The sequence below is a fragment of the Trachurus trachurus genome (assembly GCF_905171665.1).
Source record: "Trachurus trachurus genome assembly, chromosome: 9".
Classification (NCBI taxonomy): Eukaryota; Metazoa; Chordata; class Actinopteri; order Carangiformes; family Carangidae; genus Trachurus; species Trachurus trachurus.
Window position 1 is genome coordinate 9183122 of NC_139895.1, and position 17739 is coordinate 9200860.

Sequence of the window (17739 nt, forward strand, 5' to 3'; positions counted from 1 at the left end):
GAGTGTTTTCACACATGTTTAGTGCGCACCAAATTTTAAAATGATACATTGTTTAATTTTTCAGTTAGTGCGGTTGCTTTCACACCTGCTTTTTGTCACTCGGGACCAAACTTGGAGAGCGTCATGTCTCCATGACTACCGGTTGAAATCTGGACGCGCTGATTGATAAAACTTTCATGATGGAGACTCCAGTAGGGCCGGTTGTTAGTAGCTCTGGTCATTTATTTCTATATTGTTTGTATGTATCTAAACTCTGTTTGGTACTTCCGGCTGGTTTCCGGTTGCGTTCACCCAGCTCAGTCCCGTTAGTTCCCAGTTAAACGTTAAACACGGCCGGACATCTGCTGCTCGGTAATCAGCTGCTCCGCGGACCCGAGGGACGGACCCGCCGACCTGTCCGGTGTCTGAGTGGACTCAGCGGACACGCACCGACCGGCTGCCCCGCTGCTGCTGCTTCGTTTGTGGTCAGAGATGCGTAGGACCGGAGCACCGGGCGGTCTCCCCACTGCGTTAACCCGTTGTCAACGACTACGGGAGCCCTTTTACCTCAAACTTGTTGAGTTCGCCTGGCAGTTGGGTCGCACCAGAGTGCGGTTGTTTTCACACATCAACTAGTGCGCACCAGAGTTCGGCTGAAGCCGAACCGAGACCACCTCCTGAGGCCGCACTAGTTTTGGTGCGCATTAAAAGTGAGATGTGCTTTCACACTGACCCAAACGGGACCAAATGTAGTGCGCACTAACACTGCAGGTGTGAAAACACCCTTGTATTAACACAAACATTCCGCTTACTTCTGCTTTAAGACTCAGCTGTTAACTCAGTCAGTTGGATGCACATGAAAATAGCAGTTGTGCAGATGCTGATAATGATATCTGAAGATCACTGGATACCACAAGCTGTCTGCCAGGGCTCATAATCCAGTGATAATGCCATTGTTATTATAATACTGACTGGTCTTAAAGGAGTAAAAATTTAATTTTTTTTTTAATATACCTGCTTGAACAGTTTTAATTGTCATTTGACTGTATTACATGTTACCTCAGCTGTCTTACTTATGTAGCCCGGGAATTAGAAGCACACAGGACACACTTACTGGGGTTCTTGTAGCCTTCTTATTTATTTCACATCAGTTGCAAAAAGGGTTATTTGACTGAATTTCTAAACTCAAAGTCATTCGTTCTCATCTGAGACTTTAGAGAGAACCGAAACCAAAAGCATAAAAAGAAACAAAATAGCACAGGGGACCAAATAGAATAGGGGACAAAATACGGCAGTGGGCTATGAAGGTCTACAGAAACAACAAAATACACACGTCATTAAAATCATGACACGGTCATATCAACTCGAAAATGTGCATTCAAAATATTACCACAGTCACTTACACGCCACGCAGCGTGGAACACGGGAGCTGGAGCTTCCTGAAGCTAGTCGTTAGCCCCGGTCGACAGCTGGCATGCTACCCTCTGAAATAAATCACCAATATCTCTAAATGAGACTATACTACTGTCACATTCTGTTACGGCGTCTCTTACAATGTGTGCGTATTTTACCTACCAATTGAACAGAACAACAGTCTCCTCTGTTCGCCGAGACATTTCAGGCACTTGTGGCTCACATTCAGCAGAAAAGACAACAATAACCCACAATGCACCTGGCGGCTAAACCAAAATGCGTCCAACTGAACCCAAAGCAGCTCAATGCTGCCACATTGTGACCACTTATTTAACTCATTTACATTTTGTTTACATTTACATTTGAAATATGACATTTAAAAGAAAGAACAAAAGAAAACAAAAACACATTATAGTACATTGGAATACATTCACCCAAGTGGGAAATTACACTTATTATCAATTTACCACCTGGCTACACTTATTATAAGGATAAAGTGAGACACACATAAACTGCCCCACCTATATGATTGAATAATTAATGGGAGTTGTGTACGAGCATAAATAGGCTAAAACCAGTGGCGGCTGGTGACTGAAAAAACTGCGGAGGACGGGAGGAACACCAGTCCATGGCGTCTTGTTATTTGATACTTGTTGACTACTTATCCCTACTGACTAATATTCAATGTAAATGGGCTTTATGCACAGCTCCACTACTTCCTGAAATAAGACAGCTCTTTACTGTAATTCCTGTTTTTTTTTTATTGGACCAATTGATTAATCCAGGTGTGCCTGACCATTGTTGTGAGGTCAAACCTGGATTAATCAGTTGGTCCAATAATGTAAAACAGGAAATAAAGGAGCTGGCTTATTTCAGGAAGTAGTGGAGCTGTGCATAAAGCAATAGTTTACAAGATTTCTTAAGAACAACCTAATTTTATTAAATCTTGCTGTTTTCAGATTAACCATACAGGCCTAATGAAAAAGTCAGAGCATTTATCAAGGATGTGGGATGTAACAAAAAAGCAGGCCAGTGTTAAAGGGATAGTTCAACATTTTTCAAAACACTCTGGTGGGCAAGTTGTGACCTGCACATTCACCACGCTATGAGATAATAACAGAACGTTACAAAACTGAGCTGTTTTCGAGAGACTGCTTCCTGACAAACTGTCCCTGAAGACAACGCGCATCAGCGGTTTTGCATGAATTTACCTCTAAAACAACTCTGTCTCGTAACGTTGTGTTATTATCTCATAGCGTGGTGAATGTGCAGGTCACAACTTGTCCACCAGAGCGTTTTGGAGTTGTTGGATTGTTTATTTGATGAGTTTGATGAGGGAAACCAAGAAATCCCATTAGCCTCCATATAGCTCTGAGCAGCTCCCTGCTCTTCTCCGCCGTTCTAAAAATAGCTTGCACCGACAATTAAAGGTAACAAACCTACTGCTATGACTAGGGATTATGGCAATGGGCCAATTTGCCAAAATGTTGAACTATCCCTTTAACACCTGTAAATGTCACAATGGGAATTGTGGGAACACCCTCTGATTTAAAAATCAAACAAACATAAAACCATGAAATCTGGATTTATTACTGTAATAACAAAGCAAAGTGGCCCACTCAATTTACATTGTCATGACCTGAAGGGTCACAACAAAAATGGAGACAGACAACACCATGTAAATGTTCAAATCAGTACTTTATTAAACCAAATTGAACCAAATTAAGCCTTTATGGAGTGTGGAGGATCAGTGGAATCAGTAATGTAAGGTGTGCATGAGTGAAGAGTACATGTGTGCAGGTGTTGATTGTGTGAAGAGAAGAGGTCTGGTCATGTCACAATAATGATAGCTAGTGTGTTGGTGTGCAAGCTTGTGAGTGTGTATGTGTGTGGGTGTTAGTGTATGTGTGTTGGTATGTCTCTATGTCACTGTGTGTATTTGCCGGGGGGGCATTTCGGGGCTTCAATACAAGACGGACATTATATACGAGCAGCATGGAGGTATTTGGATGTTTTCTGGTGTGTCTTTTTGTTACGAAGACAGTTGGTATCCATTTGCAACCGTTATATGGACATGCACTGCTACGCCGAGACCCCCTGTAACTCAGAGAAGCCACGGAGGACTCTGAAACTTCTCCTAGCCCTTAGTCGACATGAGGGTGAGTAGATAATGAGTGAAATTTGAATTTTGGGTGAACTATCCCTTTAAAACAAACCTCATGGGATGTGTCCATAACTGAATTAATGTTAATAAATATATACAGTAATAGATATAAGAAAAGACACAAGTATTTTGTGTAAATAGAAGCTTTTATTTCTGATACTCTCAGTTTATTTTACTTGTAATACATCTGTGCTTTTAAACAGGAAATATGTCAACAGCTCTTCTACCGCTGCTGTATCCTACTGTATAGCTCACTATTTATTCATAGGCTAACATTGAATGAATCCATACAGGTGTGATACCAAGAGGAATAGGTGTTGTTGTCACATGGGTAAGTTGTCTCAACCAGAGGGGGCAACTAAAAAGTGGACTACGGCCCAATTCCAATCCGACCCCTCACGGACTCACTGACTTAGAGGCGCGTTCACGGGAAGTCCGTGAGTGTGTTAGGGCTGTTCCGTTGTCAGATCATCAAGTCAGTGAGTCAGTGAATGAGCCCTTACTGCCCCCTTACCGTAAGTCAGCACCGATGCTGACTTTGGTAGGGGAATTACCCACAGTTCATAGCGTTGTGAAGTCAAACCATAACACATGGGATGCCGTCGGAACGCAAGTGTTAAAAAAAAAAAGAAATTAACACAAGTAGTCAGAGAGAGCTCCGCCGCTCTCTTTATTGTTAATGGACAGGAGCCAAAAAAAAAGGAATAAATAAAAAGAAAAGAAGAAGTTTACTGTCAGTGTTAACGTGCAGTTTGTGATTATTGATGATGATTTGATCAGATCTGATCCAGGAACATTTTGTTTTGAGTCCGCCTCCCTCGCACACCTTGTGCGTATTGAAAGTACAGTAAATTTATCGGTCCAAGGGCGGAGTTAAAAACATTTTGTTGTCAAGGTAACGTGTCGTGAGAGTGGGTAAGTGCTGTTCCATTCATGTTTACAGCATCTGGACCCTCACAGACTCTCACACTCTGTCACTTAGAGCTGACGTCACTTTAGTCAGTGAGGGTTCAGGGCTTGAGTCTTTAGGGAACGGATTGGAATTGGGGGTACTAGTTTTCTTCCTTTACATGTCAGGGGTCATATCCTGTCTGAGAAGACAATAACGCATTGTAAGCTGTGATGAGCACCTAGTTATCAGCTTCATATATTTTAAAATAAGCTTCTTTCAGATAAAAATCCTAACAGTGATGCATGTGGACTTCATACCTCAGCTATTGTTCTAGGCTATTTTAAGATAACTTTAAGCTAGAGCTTAACATCACATCCTGGTTCACACAAACCTCACTATCAGAGCTTCATACTCAAGCGGTCACAAAGAGAGCTCAGACCATCACAGAAGACCCTACCCTTCATTCATCCCCACAGCCATACATTCCCTACAAAAACTGAACAATTCAAGAGCACCACTTTCTAGTGACTTTATAGTGACTTTCACCGGTAAAACAGGTCGGAGAAACGTTGCGGGTTGCCTGGAACGCTACAAAGTCATAAGTTGTGACTTGAAGCTGTAATTTACGGTTTCAAAAGCCTGCCTGGAACGCAGCATTAGCCAAAACGACCGGATCGCTTACTTCTGCTTTAATATTTAGAGGAACACCAAAGATGATTTCCTGTGATAAACAGTTTTTCTAATCTAAGAGAACAAGAAGGAGGAGCCAGTGCAACCAAACTATAAGTATTAAACAAATCTGATGTCTGTTAAAGTGTCAAAGTGGACGGAGTAGAGGAGAGAAACTGAAGTCTGAGGGAGGTAAGTGTTAATACAACGTTGTTGTTGTTATTATTATTATTATTATAGTTCTTCACAGACACTGAGAGAAAAGGAGGAAACAACAGGAAGTGATGAGTAGGGAGGCACTTCACTTCATGTACAAATACACAGACTGTATAAACTAACGTGGCCTAAGGCTGACATGATTATTGATTTTTAACCTGTCTGTCGATGGACTGAGAGAGAGAGGCCGGGCAAAGCTAAACATAGACACTGTGGTGTATACCACAATGCAATATAACTGATACTGATAAACACATGAAAAGGCCTATGATTACAAAATTAGCCTAAATCTTGCATGTTTTTTTTCATGATTGTAAATGTATTTTGTTTGTTTAAAAATTAATTTATTAATTTCGATTTATTCCATTCATGGTTTACATACTTGTACGTTACGTTACATGATGTAGTACACATGGTGTAGTAATCACCATAAATGAAAAGGAACAGGATGAAGAAAAACGTATAGTACCTGCCCCTTTCTATAGTTATAATTGGCTTAATATCAACACCAATACAGTATTATACACTATACTATCACTGAATTACTAAGCCTGGCTGTTTGCTTGGTCTGGAGCAGGCTAGCTGCAGAGAATACAGTAAATCACCATTAGTCCAGTCATTTTACGAAAAAAAAAAAGGTTGAACAAATTGCAACAGAAGCAAACTCAACTCAATATGTCCTGAGTGAGGGGAAAAAAGCCCTGAAGAATCCCATTAGGGGAAAGTTTTGAAAAAGACCAAAATATAGCCCATTCTTATTTTTCTCACGTGAATAGGTTAAAATTTCTAACCTTAAGATATCTCCTTGAAAATTACTGAGTTGATTACTTACATTAAGACAAACAAAAATGTATTGCAATTTTTTTTGAAAATCTTTGTAAACGGAACAAACATTGCATAATCTAATTACGTATGGCTATTTGTGTGCAAAGGGTCAATAGGTGAACCTGGCTACCAGTACAATTGAAGGTTGGAGCGTGGGCGGGCGGGTGCGAGTGCGACACCTACTGGCTGGAAGGAATTCAACTTGTAGCTTACACCTTTAAAAAAAAAAGAAAATAATTCTCTATCAAGCTGCATTTCCTGCAGCTTTTTCTTTTTACACTGAGTCTTTGCATCTGCCAGGACTGCTTCTTCGGATGTCTGACAGATTGTCCAAATAATAATATGTAACCCTTGAGGTCGGCTCCCTCTGGCCTGGATCAGAGTAGGCCCTCGGTCTACCTAATAAGTCTCTGCGTTGTGTATTTTTATTCCTTGGCTGCGGTGGAAGACGGAGGGAATAACCAGGCAGGGAGAAAGGATCTGGGTTGCTCGGTCTTTATCACAGGGCTTCACCTTAGCACAAAACATCAGGTTGTCACATTTACAAAACAAGAACATATCCCACAACAATAAAACCTCCAGCATAATCCCTTCCAGTAACCAGTATAACCAGCAGGTAACAGGTGTGTGCCAGGGTGATTGAAAGAGTATGTGTGGTTGTAACTGAGCGAGTGAGTGAGACTCTGTGTGTGTGTGTGTGTGTGTGTGTATGCAAAGAACCAACACATTTCTCCAGCATAATAAACTTAACAAACCCCCCAGAAGTCTCTTGCACCCATAACAGAATCCCCACATTAATATGACTCCTAACATTCATATTTGTCAAACCAATCACCTGTATAGTGACAAACAATAACTTATTTTTCCATCTCTAGTGGAGAGATGTAGCTCTAGCTGCTTACCTTAGCACAAAACATCAGGTTGTGACCTAAAATGGCCACAACCAACAAAGAAGAAGGCCACTGACAGTACTAGAGCAAAACAACAAGGGGGCGCCTCCTGGAGGCTCCTTGGATAAGTTCACCTCCTTACACCCACCCCCTCTTTCAGTGATGGCGTCCCAGCCATTTCATACAACCCCCCCAAACACCCCAATGACAACCAGACACAACGTGTTCCTGATATGAGGTGTGAAGTGCAACATATGTGCAATGTGTCATGTTCAGTCTTTACCAGCCCCCATCTTCTTTTCTCTGGCCTCCTGCCACAGTCTGCGTCCTATTTCTATCTTTTGCTGATCCGAGACCGGTTTCACCAGTACTGAATGGTATGACAACTTCTTGGGAGGGCGTCTAACTCTGGGCGGGTTTCTCCTGCCTTGCACATGTGGCAAGGTGAAGAGGGCCCGGGCGGGGATTGAACCCACACCTCCCGGGTAAGAGTCACGCGCACTTGCCAGTCACCCAAAGGGACATCCCCTTGGCCAAGTAGCCAGGGCACATGATCAATTGGAGGCATAGTGACAGGAACCTCAACTGTCACATCTCTCCCCCTCTTTTCACAAGCACGTCCTCGTGCTTCCGCGCAGGCTGCCACACATTAGGAATCCATGGACCCACCCCTAGTGCTACATGGATCCTGCCAACAACGCCAGAATGTGGCAAGGTGAAGAGGGCCCGGGCGGGGATTGAACCCACACCTCCCGGGCAAGAGTCACGCGCGCTTGCCAGTCACCCAAAGGGACATCCCCTTGGCCAAGTAGCCAGGGCACATGATCAATTGGAGGCATAGTGACAGGAACCTCAACTGTCACACACAGGCTCTTTGGGAGCCACCTTCCGGCTTCCGGTCCCCCTTGGCTCAGTTCCAATCCCTGAAGTCTGTCCCAGACACTCGTCCTCCCCCTCGTCCTCCAGTTCGCTTTGATTCCCTCCCGTATACCTCTCCTTCGGCTGAGTTTCACTTGCAGTGTTCCCATGGTCCACCAACCGAACATCTTCCATAGCTTCTGTATCACTGCAATCAGCGCCGGCCTCAGTGTCGGGCTCCCTTATCATACACACCTCCTGCTGTGGCTCCAGGGGGAGGAACATGCACTGGGTGAGCAGATTTTGGTGGACCACTCTCTCCCTGTCTCCCTCTTCAGTCCGGACCACGTACACAGGTATGTCAGGCTGTTTCTTTATGACAATGTAGGGCTGGCGTTCCCACCTATCTCCAAGCTTCTGTCTGCCTTCCACATGACAGATCTTAACAAGCACCCTGTCCCCAGGCTTGAAGTCTCGAGTCTTCGCCTTGCGGTCATATTGTTTCTTCTGCTGCTCTTTTGCGTGCCTGGACATCTGGTTGGCCTTTTCATAAGCATTACTCAGGCATTGCTGAAGGGCTTGACCGTATTCACTGTACTCACATGGTTCTACACTCTCTGGCAGCCCTAAGACAAGGTCAATGGGCAGCCTAGGATGTCTACCATACATTAAAAAGTATGGTGTGTATCCCGTTGAGTCATGGCGCGTACAGTTATAGGCATGCGTCATGGCGTCCACATGTTCGTGCCAGCAGGACTTCTCTTGTGGATCCAGTGTACCCAACATATCCATCAGGGTCCTATTAAATCTCTCGGTGGTTCCATTCCCCTGAGGATGATATGGGCTTGTGTGGGACTTTGTGATTCCAGTGATCTTGCACAACTCCTTCACTACAGCGCTCTCAAAGTTGCGACCTTGATCCGCGTGAAGCTTGGCTGGAAACCCAAAACGGCAGAGGAAGTTCCTCCACAACACCTTCGCCACTGTACGAGCCTTCTGATCCCTGGTCGGGTAAGCTTGTGCAAAACGAGAGAAGTGATCGGTTACAACCAACACATTCTCAATCCCGCCTCTGGACCTCTCCAATGTCAGAAAATCTATACAGACCAGTTCCATTGGTGCGCTTGTGTGGATACTGACCAGGGGGGCTCTAAGACCTGCTGTGGGAGTCTTCCGGAGACAGCACCTCTCACAATGTTCACACCATGCTTTGATATCATGGAACATCCTGGGCCAGTAGAAGCGCTCCCTCATCAGTGTGAATGTGCGGTCTAGGCCTAGATGTCCTGAATCATCATGGAGGGCTGTCTTGGCGAAGCTACGTAGCTTCTCGGGCAGCACCAGCTGTTCAACTGACCCTCTTTGTCCATCTTTAATTTTGCGGTAGAGGATACCGTCCTTGACCACCAACCTCTTCCATTCCTTCAGGAGAACATGCACCTGTGCCCCGCCCTTCACACCGTCTCCTCTCTTTGGTTTGGTGTTAAGGGACCGATGGTGCAAAACCGGTCCAACCACAGGGTCATCTCTTTGGTCAATCGTAACCTGCTGCTTTGTCATTGCAGGCAGCAAGTCTGTTCCGATGCCATCATATGACTCAGGTTGCGGATCAGGATTGCATGGTTGTGGAGGACAATCTGTCTCAACCCCTGCCGTGTTTTCCTCTGCCTCATCCAACCTTGGAGACCTCCTCCTGGGCTTTACTCGCTGTGGGCAAGTCTGAAGGGCTTGTGCGACTTCCTGACTGGATAGTCTGGACAGAGCGTCGGCGTTGGCATTGCATTTCCCTTGACGGTATTGGATGTCAAAGTCAAGCATTGACAGGTGGGACACCCAGCGCTGACCCGTTGCATCCAGTTTTGCCGTCGTCATCACATATTTCAGTGGATTGTTATCCGTCATGACAGAGAATTTGTGCCCATACAGGTGATCATAAAACTTCTCCGTTGCCGCCCACTTGAGAGCTAAAAACTCCATCTTGTGCGCAGGATAACGTGTTTCCGATGGATGCAACCCTCTGCTGGCATACGCGATAACACGCTCCTTCCCATCTTGGATTTGAGCAAGAACTGCCCCAAGTCCTTCACCGGATGCATCGGTCTGCAACAAGAAGGGTAGATTGTAGTCTGGATAGGCCAGGACTGGGGCTGTGGTAAGTTTCTGCTTCAAACCTTGGAATGCAGCCTCGCATTCTTCCGTCCAAAGAAAGTGGGGTGGTGGGACCCAGGGTGCCTTGACCCCCCGTTTCTTCTTTCTCGGGTCGCCTGAGGTGAGACGATATAGAGGCGCAACAAGCTTGGCATAGCCCCCCACAAACCGCCGGTAGTATCCTGTGAAGCCCAGGAACTGCTGTACTTCTTTGCGGTTAGTGGGGTGTTTCCAGTCCATCACAGTGCTTATCTTCTCCGGGTCAGTCCTGATACCCTCAGCCGACACCAGGTGCCCGAGGTACTGAACTTCTTCCTTCATCAAATGGCACTTGGAGGGCTTCAGCTTCAGCCCGTGTTCACGTAGCCGATTGAACACCACTTGAAGCCTCTCCAGGTGTTCCTCAAAGGTCTTCGAGAAGACGATGATGTCGTCAAGGTAGATGAGGAGGTTGATGTAGTTTAAGTCACCAAAACAGCAGGTCATCAATCTCTGAAAGGTTGATGGGGCGTTTTGCAGCCCAAACGGCATCCTGTTAGCCTCATATAGCCCCATGGGCGTGCTGAAAGCTGTTTTGGGCTTATCCTGCTCTGCTACTTCTACCTGCCAGTACCCAGAGGTGAGGTTGAGGGTAGAAAAGTACTTGGACTGCCCCAATGCTTCCAGTGCATCCTCTATCCTTGGCAACGGAAAGGCATCCCTCGTGCTGCACGCGTTCAGCTTCCTATAGTCCACGCATATTCTCAGAGACCCATCCTTCTTCCTTACCACCACCATCTGGGAAGCATAAGGGCTCTTGCTTGGGCGAATTACACCCGCCTCTTCCATCTCTGTGAGAGTCTTCTTGACCCCCTCCCACTGGGCGGGTGGTATTTTGCGGTAGGGGAGTCGGAATGGCTTTGGATCTACCAGGGGTATTTCATGCTGGACGGTAGTTGTGTGTCCGTAGTCCAAGGAATGCTTGGAGAAGACATCACTGTTCTTCTCCACCAGCTCTTTGAGCCTAGAATGCTGCCCTTCATCATCCATGGCTGCTCCACTCAAATCCACACAACATGCTATGGGGACTTTGCTACCACCCACCCCTTGTTCATGCATTTTACACACACCAGGCACCTCCATCTCAGTGTTGTGACTCCTTTCCTGGTCTCCCTTCCCAGTTTGCAGTACCTCCTGAACCAAAAAAGCATCTGCCAGGTGAGTGTTGGATCTAATAACAACAGTTTGTTCAGACAAGTTCATCACTCGGACAGGAACATACTGCTTTGTTACATTAGCCAGGACCCTGCCAACCACTAGGCCCACTGGAAGCTTCAGAGAGGGCTTGGCTTCAACCAGGGCAGTATATGCCTTTTTCTTAGGTCCCTTCATTACCTTGCACATCACTACAGTCTCTCTGCCCGCAGGGACCAATCTTTTCTCTCCATAATACAGAACAGGGCTTACTCTGCCTTCTGGACCACCAGGTGCCGTCTTGTCCATCTCAAGTAGTGCAGCATGCCATTCTGGATGACTATCTTTGATGCGTTGGAGGAACTGGAGACCGTAAGTGTCCTGAAGGTGTTGTCTGGAGGCTCGTATTACATTTGTCCCCACCAGTAAAGGCACCATGGACCTGTACTCTGTTTCCGGAACAACAAAGGCTGGTACACTGGCGTATTCCTTGCCCAGAACCTTCAGTCTGACGAGTAGCACACCCTGGTGAGGGACATCCTGACCGCCCGCCCCTTCGACTGGAATATTGGAAGGCTGAAGCTTCTGCTGGCACAATTCAGGGTGCTTATGCCAAAACTCATAGGTAATGCTGGTTATTTGTGAGCCAGAGTCAATTAAAGCCCTACACATTTTCCCATTGACCTCAACATCCCCTTCATTCCTGGGGCCCACGAGGGGTGTTCCTTCTGCTCCTTGCTCTTCCGCTTGGGGACCTAATTTCCTGCCCATGGTTGCCCCCTCTACCATAGGCCTCAAGCATTTAAAGAATGTCCGGTCTGTGCTGCACTCGCCTCCTGAGAAACAGCACAGGGTTGCTGGGGGTTGGTGTTCGCTTGGTTGGGCAGTACAGTTCTGCATACTCTGGCCACATGTCCGGCCCGCCCACATCGATAGCACACGAACGTGGCAGGTTCACTGTCACTCCTTGCTACAGACGGCAGCTGGATTGATGCAGAGGTATGTAGGGAAGCTAATGTTGATTCCATCTGTGCAAGCCTTTTGACCTGTTCCTCTTGATTCAGAGCTAGCTTCTGTACCAGTGTGGTCAATACAGACAGCTCAGAGGAGGGCTTCGCTGCATCAGTCGTCTCCCTTGCTGTCCCTTGCTGTTCCCTGTTAGCTACATGAACCTGGGTGAATGGTTTCTTTAATCTCTGTTGAGGCTGAAACCTCTTCACTTCCCTTGCTAGGTTTCTTAGTTCCTCTTGAAGTTCACAAAAACTCATGAGCCTAGGTTTCAAGGGAGCAATCCTAAGGTACACTCCTTCATCATTTAACCCCCTCAGGAACTGACGCGTAAGTTTGGCATCACGGTCTGGGAATGGTTGGCCTCCAAGCTGGGACTCCTCCACCGAACGGAGGGTGGCCTCTAGCGCGATAGCGTAGGAACAAGCTGTTTCATCGGGCCGCTGGCTCCTCTCATAAAAGTCAGCCAGGGGATCCAGTGACCTTTGCAAGTCTCCATATTCAGCTCTCAGTTCATCAAATGCTCTCTCCGGTTGCTGTTCCTGGAGAGGGAGATTTAGAACCAGCCTCCTGGCCTCACCACTCAGATGGCGCACGATCGTTGCAAAGCAGAGATGTGCAGGCAGCCCTCCAGCATCCAGAAGATACTGCATATCACGTATCCAGTCTTCAATGAGGATTCTACAATCAGGGCCTCCACTGAAGATTTGCACATTCCTCACTTGATGCGTCTGTGTGAACCCGACAGGTGCAGGCTGACTAGGGCTGTATCTTGCATGTCCTATGGTGGGAAACACAGCGGGGGGCACATTCTGGTAAGTGGGCATAGATGTCGACATTGCTGGAACTGGGCCTGGCAACAGGGGATTTTGTGACTTAAACATGGCTGCTTGGGAGGCGTACCAGTCAGTGGGCAAGACAGTATTATCCATCACAATCGTAGGCATCTGCGTGGTGGATTGAAATTGTGGCTCTGACGTCTGCAAATTTCCGTGGGGGTGTGTCAGAACGGGTGGGTAGGGACTGTTTGCTTGAAGTGCATACATATTGTGAGCTTGAGGGACATACACACTGTCAGGGGGTAGGTGTGGGTGGGATAGTGGGGCATGCCTGACATCCCGTCCCAGGGGGCGACTACTTGGGACTGGCAAGCTGGCAGCAGCACCATGCACTATGGCTGTGGGGTCTGGCATTATGATTGAGGCAGTGTCATAAATGCCGGTTACAGGGGTATATGTGGAGACTGGTGGGGTTGGCACAGAGGTAGGAGGTTCCTGCTGAATCACTTGGGCGGGCCCTGTTGGTGTGAGGAACTCTGAAGCATGCATTACATCAGGGAGGTGATGAGTCAGGCGTGGTGGAACGTACCTGGCGGTCTGTGCTAGTGGTATGGGTGTTGGGGCATGAATAATGGCTGTACGATCTGGTGTTACAGTAGTGGGGGCTTGGATATGAGGTGGGTGATGTTGCTCCATCGCCGTTGGAGCCTTAATCAAACCTGCGACATCATATGTGCTATATATTGGGCTGAGTATGGGGGGTCCCGGGGTTGGGGGAGACTGAACACTGGATGCGGGGGCGCGTCCAGCAGGGGGAAACACTGTAGGGCCAAAACTGGGGGTGGTAGATGCAGGTTGCATGGTGGCTTGGCTTGGTGGTTCATAGGGCGGTGCAGTATTTATCTGGTGGGGCTGCCCCTGTGTCGTCTTGGGCCTGACAACCCGTTGGGGGTCCATGTGATGTTTGATATCAACTACACAATGAGGTGACCACCCACCTGAGGCTTGGACATTACGAGCTTGGTCCATGGTGCCAGCACTTTGATTTAAAGTCTGTCTCACAGCGGAGTTCATTTCAGTTGGTGCTCGACGAGGGGTATCTTCCTGAGGACTTTGCATTGTCAGAATTCAAAAGTGCTGTGTCCAGATAGCTTAGGTGCATGTAACTGGGGGAATAATGTGTGCATGTATGATGGTGAAGTTGGGGGGTGAATGTTTGATGGTGATAAATGCAGCAAATATGGACAGTGATGTACAGTGATATAGATTTTTTTTTTTTTTTTTTTCACTTATCAATAATAATTAGCTGAGTCCCCATATGTTAGTAAACAACATCAAAGCAATTTCAACGAAACAAAATTCAAAGGATATGTTTACAGACACAGTAATGTTTTCTTTCTTTCCTTTGTGGCATCCGCAGATCCGGGTCACGGCACCAGTTGTAACCCTTGAGGTCGGCTCCCTCTGGCCTGGATCAGAGTAGGCCCTCGGTCTACCTAATAAGTCTCTGCGTTGTGTATTTTTATTCCTTGGCTGTGGTGGAAGACGGAGGGAATAACCAGGCAGGGAGACAGGATCTGGGTTGCTCGGTCTTTATCACAGGGCTTCACCTTAGCACAAAACATCAGGTTGTCACATTTACAAAACAAGAACATATCCCACAACAATAAAACCTCCAGCATAATCCCTTCCAGTAACCAGTATAACCAGCAGGTAACAGGTGTGTGCCAGGGTGATTGAAAGAGTATGTGTGGTTGTAACTGAGCGAGTGAGTGAGACTCTGTGTGTGTGTGTGTGTGTGTGTGTGTGTATGCAAAGAACCAACACATTTCTCCAGCATAATAAACTTAACAAACCCCCCAGAAGTCTCTTGCACCCATAACAGAATCCCCACATTAATATGACTCCTAACATTCATATTTGTCAAACCAATCACCTGTATAGTGACAAACAATAACTTATTTTTCCATCTCTAGTGGAGAGATGTAGCTCTAGCTGCTTACCTTAGCACAAAACATCAGGTTGTGACCTAAAATGGCCACAACCAACGAAGAAGAAGGCCACTGACAGTACTAGAGCAAAACAACAAGGGGGCGCCTCCTGGAGGCTCCTTGGATAAGTTCACCTCCTTACAAATATACAAATAATTTATACACCTTGTATATTGAAGCACTTACCAGACAAAATGTTCTTATATTTAATCTTCAGCTGTTGCAAAATGAAGTAAAATAACCACCTTAATGTGGATTTTCTACTATTTCTTTCAACTTTTCTGAAAGAATATTCTTCATAATAATAATGTTAAGGAAGGAAAATAGCCCCAAATCTCAAAAATGATCAGTGCATGAAAAAACTGCGTTTTTGTCTGTAGTGTCTCGCCTTACATAAACTGGTCTACATTTATTTTAGGCCACAAGCTTGTTTCTCAGCATAATGCTGAGAAACAAGCATGAAAACATAACAAAGCACTGACAAATAAGACTGAACTCATCACACAAGCCAGCTTAATCCTGGACAACGCTGTACCACTGGTCCTGCTGCATACCTGACACGGTGCAGTACACCTGGCCAACGTAGAGCTTTGCCTTTCGGGTTAACTCCTTCACCACGACGGACCGATACAATGACTGCATTACTGCGGCCGCTGCACCGATCCGGCTGTCAATCTTGTGTTCCATCCTTTCCTCACTCGTGAACAAGACCCCAAGATACTTAAACTCCTCCACCTGAGGCAGGAACTCTCCCCCGACCTGGAGGGGGCAAGCCCCCCTTTTTCCGGTCGAGAATCATGGCCTCGGACTTGGAGGTGCTGATACCCCATAGTCCCGGAGCATCTCCCACAGAATGCTTTCTCCAAGTCCAGCACATGTGGACTGGTTGGGCAAACTCCCACAAACCCTCGAGCACCCTGTGGAGGGTATAGAGCTGGTCCAGTGTTCCACGACCAGGACGAAAACCGCATTGTTCCTCCTGAATCCGAGGTTCGACTATCGGTCCAGTACCCTGGAATAGACTTTCCCGGGGAGGCTGAGGAGTGTGATCCCCCAATAGTTGGAACACACCCCTCGGTCCCCCTTTTTGAAGAGAGGGACCACCACCCTGGTCTGCCAGTCCAGAGGCACTGTCCCCAACTGCCACGCGATGTTGCAGAGGCATCAGCCAAGACAGTCCCACAACATCCAGAGACTCAGGGCGCTTTCACACCTAATAGTCCGGACCAAGGTCCGGACTTAATTTTTTTTTTTGTTACATTGTTTCCATATAGTCCAGTAAAGTTCGCTTTCACACTGCTATTATGACAGCGGACTAAAGGATCTACCGACGTCATGACGGATGAGCGTGCGTCTGACGTTAGCGCATAGAAAGTGCTCTGAAAAAAATAAAATAGAAATATGTGTAAAAAGAAAAAGAAAAATATAGCCTACTGCTGCAAAGCACGCTGTGGTTTGTAATCGCGGTGCAGAAGAGTGAGTTTAGAGCTGATGAAAGGAGAGAGAAAAAGAGGATTGTGCCGCGACGAAATGCTCATCTCATTGATCAGATTGGCAGCGATCAGCGATCAGCTGTTTTGTGTAGTGGAGGGGAACACACACACACACTATGCGCACACACGCGCGATCCTCCTGTCAGATGCGGCTGCATCTCTCCAGGTCACTTGTGTGTGTGTGTGAGAGAAATAAAAGCTCTGACTTGCTGGGGCAGATGTTGTTTGGTGTCACCCTCTGATCCGTCTTTTTCAGACTTTTTTCGGCGGAAAAAAAATATATTCGGGTCAATTTGAAATAAAAAAAAAAAGGCTTGCATGTTTCGTTTGGGGATTTATATTATAAACACTCTACTGTTTAATTCCGTGTAAACGTTTACAAGTGTAGCCTACACTGACACACCCATCCCTCTGTCCAAATCTGGAAATAATATGATCTCTTCCTCTCCCCAAGTGTTGCCGCCTGTTGCCGCGGCTCCTCTTTCCTTTTTTTCTGTTTATTTACTTTTTTCGGCACGAGCGCATCTGACGTTATTTCCTGTATTTGGTCTGATAGTTCGAACCTTCCAAAAAAATGCTTTCACACTACGCAGCAGCGGACCTTGGTCCAGGATAGTCCGGACCGAGACCACCTCCTGAGGCTGGACCAAAGACTCGGTCTTTAGTCCGGACCGTGGTCCGAGGGAGCTTTCACACCTGTCAATTTGATCCGAACTATCTGGAAAGTCCGAAAGTCCGGACCAAACGAGGTAGGTGTGAAAGCCCCTTTAAGGTACTGGAGGTACTTGAGGCGGATCTCATCCACCCCCGGTGCCTTGCCACATAGGAGCTTCACCAGGTGGTGGTCAGTTGACAGCTCAGCCCCTCTCTTCACCCGAGTGTCCAAGACATACGGCAGGAGGTCAGATGACACGACTACAAAGTCGATCATCGACCTCCGGGCTAGGGTGTCCTGGTGCCACGTGCACTGATGGACACCCTTATGCCTGAACATGGTGTTTGTTATCGACAAAACTGTGACTGGCACAGAAGTCCAACAACAAAACACCACTCGGGTTCAGATCGGGGAGGCCGTTCCTCCCACGTGCCCACGTGAGCGTTTAAGTCCCCCAGTAGAACAATGGAGTCCCCAGTTGGAGCACTTTCCAGCACCCCTCCAGGGGACTCCAGGAAGGCCGGGTATTCTGCCCTGCCGTTCGGCCTGTAGGCTGAAACAATGGTGAGAGACCTATCCCTGACCC

General features: G+C 46.8%; 1 protein-coding gene across 1 annotated transcript in view; it reads left to right on the forward strand.

The window, feature by feature from the left end:
* The window catches only part of LOC310991483 (zinc-binding protein A33-like), a gene marked incomplete at its 3' end in the record, with an annotated part of 79136 nt that overhangs the window by 4296 nt on the left and 57101 nt on the right, over nt 1-17739 (forward strand). The gene's annotated exons all lie outside the window — the stretch shown is intronic.